Here is a 5,322-nt window from a genome sequence, read left to right on the forward strand (position 1 = left end):
TATTAGCAGGAGTGTTGTAAGCAAGACACGTAATAATTCCATCCCTGGCAGTGAGTGGCGAGCCTGGATTGGATTTCTTCCCTCCCCCAACATCTGGGGGTGAATCCTTCCTCCAGCACAATTGCTTCCAAGGGTGCAAGGGAAGGCAGACTGCCCCCACTGGAGCGTGGATCTGACCCATAAAATGAGCATCCAGAAACTCAAACAGCGCAGATTACAGTCATTCACTGTCAGTGGTAAAAGCTTTATTACTCTACTTAGAGTCAGAGGACTTGCCAAAATATTAAAATAGAACATAATACATATGCAGCAAAGCTTTCCAACATTAACGAAACATATTAGCATTGACAGAACAATTAGATTGATTCACCTCTTACAGGTAAGCTGTATGAACTGACTCATCTCAAAGGGTGTTAAACTGTTCAGCTAAACCATTAATCTCTAGAGGCCTGACATCAGACATTAGATTCACTTTTACATTTGTCATTGTGTTTTAGCATTATTATTAAAGTACCAAAAAAAGGCAATTCTCAAGAATAATTTATAATAATCTAAGCCCATCATTCACAATAGCATCCTAAAATTTACAAGGAAGTTTTAACAGCATTAAGGGACATCATTTCTCTAGTGCCATCTGTTAAGACTTGCATTGCCCAGGTACGTAGCATATAGAAATTGGCTGATACCAGATAGTTTTATATAAAGAACACATGATGCCAGACTTTTTTCATAAACGAGTCTAATAATCTGAGTTTCTATTGGGACTACACAACAAAGTTTGAGGCACTGATCATGTCATAAATATAAAGGGAAGGGTAAACCCCTTTGAAATCCCTCCTGGCCAGGGGAAAGCTCCTCTCACCTGTAAAAGGTTAAGAAGCTAAAGGTAACCTCGCTGGCACCTGACCAAAATGACCAATGAGGAGACAAGATATTTTAAAAAGCTGGGAGGAGGGAGAGAAACAAAGGGTCTGGGTCTGTCTGTCTGCTGCTTTTGCCAGGGACAGAACAGGAATGGAGTCTTAGAACTTTTAGTAAGTAATCTAGCTAGGTATGTGTTAGATTATGATTTCTTTAAATGGCTGAGAAAAGAATTGTGCTGAATAGAATAACTATTTCTGTCTATGTATCTTTTTTGTAACTTAAGGTTTTGCCTAGAGGGGTTCTCTATGTTTTTGAATCTAATTACCCTGTAAGATATCTACCATCCTGATTTTACAGGGGGGATTTCTTTATTTCTATTTACTTCTATTTTTTATTAAAAGTCTTCTTGTAAAAACTGAATGCTTTTTCATTGTTCTCAGATCCAAGGGTTTGGGTCTGTGGTCACCTATGCAAATTGGTGAGGCTTTTTATCCAACATTTCCCAGGAAAGGGGGGGTGCAAGTGTTGGGAGGATTGTTCATTGTTCTTAAGATCCAAGGGTCTGGGTCTGTAGTCACCTAGGCAAATTGGTGAGGCTTTTTACCAAACCTTGTCCAGGAAGTGGGGTGCAAGGTTTTGGGAAGTATTTTGGGGGGAAGGACGCGTCCAAACAGCTCTTCCCCAGTAACCAGTATTAGTTTGGTGGTGGTAGCGGCCAGTCCAAGGACAACGGGGGGAATATTTTGTACCTTGGGGAAGTTTTGACCTAAGCTGGTAAAGATAAGCTTAGGAGGTTTTTCATGCAGGTCCCCACATCTGTACCCTAGAGTTCAGAGTGGGGGAGGAACCTTGACATGGTGGCACAGTGGTGGGATTAACCTGAAATCATTTTGATATCCAGTTGAGATTTTTTGAACTAGAAATACAGATTTTAAAAAGGAAATTTTTTTTTCCTTTGGAAAGGAAGTCCAGAAAGCAGTTGAAACTGAAAGCTGAAACTGTGGCCAAGCAGAGACAAAAGGGGATTATCTTGTGAATTGCAGGTTTTCTTTGCCTGGAGGCAGGGTACTTAACTCCTGCAGGGAAATTCACAGTCTTCCAACCCAGAGGTTTTTTTTTTCTTTTCTTCCTAAAAGTAAATAGGGGGTGTGTGTTCTACCCATTTGCTTTTTCTTTGGGCTGGGTAAGCAGGTTTCCAAGTAGTTGGAGGTTTTTTGCTTTAATTTGGGCCCAGAGCAGAGACAAGGGAATTGTCTTTTTCTGTAGGCTGACAATCACTATCAGAGAATAGGTATTCTATTCCAGCACAGCAAAATTTTACAGCCACGTTTTGTTTGTTTATTTCTAAACCTCGGGTGTAAAGTTAGTTAAAAACAGAGAGGTTAGAATGACCAAATCCTCAGCTCGACTACAGCTGGAATTAGCCAAATTTCAGGCTGAGGAAAAACAAAGGGAACATGAAAGACAGATAGAACTCATGCGGCTGGAGAAGGAGGTACAGGAGGCTGCCCACAAGAGGGAAATGGAGGCAAGGAAGCATGTGGAGGAGGAGAAGGAAAAAGAGAGGAAGCATGTGGAGGAGGTGGAGAGGATAAAGGCCCAGCAGAATATACCAACAAACCCTAGCAATCCTTCTCCAGGTACCACTTCCCATCCCAGAAAGTTCCCCACCTACAAGGCAGGTGATGATACTGAGGCCTTCCTAGAAAACTTCGAAAGGGCCTGCCTTGGGTACAACATCTCTACTGACCAATACATGGTAGAGCTGAGGCCACAGCTCAGTGGACCCTTAGCTGAGGTGGCAGCTGAAATGCCTAAAGAACACATGAACAAGTATGAACTGTTTAAATCCAAGGCGAGAGTCAGAATGGGGATAACACCTGAGCAGTCTCGTCGGAGGTTCAGAGCCCTAAGGTGGAAACCAGACGTGTCATTTACCCGACATGCCTACCACATTGTGAAACATTGGGATGCCTGGATATCAGGAGCAAGTGTTGAATCTCCAGTAAATTTGCCCTTCCTAATGCAAATGGAACAATTCTTAGAGGGTGTTCCTGAGGAAATAGAAAGATACATCCTAGACGGGAAGCCCAAAACTGTAATCGAGGCAGGAGAGATTGGAGCCAGATGGGTGGAGGTGGCAGAGAAGAAGAAAACTGGTCGCAGTTGGAGTGGAGACCAGAAGGGACCACCCCAGACCACACCCTATTACCGGGGGCCGCCCAAAGCCCCACCTACCTCCCAAAGAACCCTCCAGACCCCTTATCGTCCCACCACCCCGTTCTCCAGCAACCCTCCTCGCCCCAGTGACCCGTCAGCTGGACGATGTTTTAAATGTAACGAGCTGGGGCATGTAAAGGCCAACTGCCCCAAGAACCCCAACAGATTACAGTTCATTGCACCGGAATCACACCAGAGGTCCACAGGCCCAGATACCCTTGGAGCGGAGGGAAACTGTGAGTGTGGGCGGGAAGAAGGTCACCGCGTGGAGGGACACCGGAGCACAAGTGTCAGCTATCCATGCTTCCTTAGTGGACCCCAATTTAATCAACCCAGAGATCCAAGTGACGATTCAACCCTTCAAGTCCAACTCTTTCAATTTGCCTACAGCCAAGTTGCCTGTCCAGTACAAGGGCTGGTCAGGAATGTGGACTTTTGCAGTCTATGATGATTATCCCATCCCCATGCTGTTGGGGGAAGACTTGGCCAATCATGTGAAACAGGCCAAGAGGGTGGGAACGGTCACCCGCAGCCAGGCTAAACAAGCCGTGAGACCTAGCTCTGTTCCGGAAACTTCTATCAGGACCCGGTCAGAGGTGATGGACCTGGACCCCAGGCCAATGTCTGCAACAGCAGTAGTGGATCCAGTCCCAGAGACCCAGACGGAACCAGTCCTAGAACCGGAACCAGCCGAACAACCAACACCAGACCCCGTGTCAGCACTGAATCCAGTACTTGCAACCTCAACACCAGAGGGCCCCACCGAACCTGAACTGGCAGCAGCCGATAACCCTACACAAGAGGCTCAGCCGGAGCCTGAATCCCAACATAGTGCACCAGCGGAGAGCGGTTCACAGTCAACAGAAACAGCTCCATCCCCTATATCGCTTCCAGAGGGACCAAGCCTAGGTCCACAATCCCATGAGGAACTGATGTCCCCAGCATCAAGGGAACAGTTCCAGACCGAACAGGAAGCAGATGAAAGCCTCCAGAGAGCTTGGACGGCGGCACGGAGCAACCCACCACCTCTCAGCTCTTCTAATCGATCCAGGTTTGTTATAGAAAGAGGACTTTTATACAAGGAAACTCTTTCTGGTGGACACCAGGAAGACTGGCATCCTCAGAGACAGTTGGTAGTTCCAACTAAATACTGGGCCAAGCTCTTGAGCTTAGCCCATGATCACCCTAGTGGCCATGCTGGGGTGAACAGGACCAAAGACCGTTTGGGGGGGTCATTCCACTGGGAGGGAATGGGCAAGGATGTTTCTACCTATGTCCAGTCTTGTGAGGTGTGCCAAAGAGTGGGAAAACCCCAAGACCAGGTCAAAGCCCCTCTACAACCCCTCCCCATCATTGAAGTTCCATTTCAGCGAGTAGCTGTGGATATTCTGGGTCCTTTTCCGAAAAAGACACCCAGAGGAAAGCAGTACATACTGACTTTCATGGATTTTGCCACCCGATGGCCAGAAGCAGTAGCTCTAAGCAACACCAGGGCTAAAAGTGTGTGCCAGGCACTAGCAGACATTTTTGCCAGGGTAGGTTGGCCCTCCGACATCCTCACAGATGCAGGGACTAATTTCCTGGCAGGAACTATGAAAAACCTTTGGGAAGCTCATGGGGTAAATCACTTGGTTGCCACTCCTTACCATCATCAAACAAATGGCATGGTGAAGAAGTTTAATGGAACTTTGGGGACCATGATACGTAAATTCGTAAATGAGCACTCCAATGATTGGGACCTAGTGTTGCAGCAGTTGCTCTTTGCCTACAGAGCTGTACCACATCCCAGTTTAGGGTTTTCCCCATTTGAACTTGTATATGGCCGTGAGGTTAAGGGGCCATTGCAGTTGGTGAAGCAGCAATGGGAGGGATTTACACCGTCTCCAGGAACTAACATTCTGGACTTTGTAACCAACCTACAAAACACCCTCCGAACCTCTTTAGCCCTTGCTAGAGAAAACTTACAGGATGCTCAAAAAGAGCAAAAAGCCTGGTATGATAAACATGCCAGAGAGCGTTCCTTCAAAGTAGGAGACCAGGTCATGGTCTTAAAGGCGCTCCAGGCCCATAAAATGGAAGCATCGTGGGAAGGGCCATTCATGGTCCAGGAGTGCCTGGGAGCTGTTAATTATCTCATAGCATTCCCCACCTCCAACCGAAAGCCTAAGGTGTACCATATTAATTCTCTAAAGCCCTTTTATTCCAGAGAATTAAAGGTTTGTCAGTTTACAGCCCAGG

This window comes from Caretta caretta, chromosome 9 (genome assembly GCF_965140235.1).
Source record: "Caretta caretta isolate rCarCar2 chromosome 9, rCarCar1.hap1, whole genome shotgun sequence".
Lineage (NCBI taxonomy): Eukaryota > Metazoa > Chordata > Testudines > Cheloniidae > Caretta > Caretta caretta.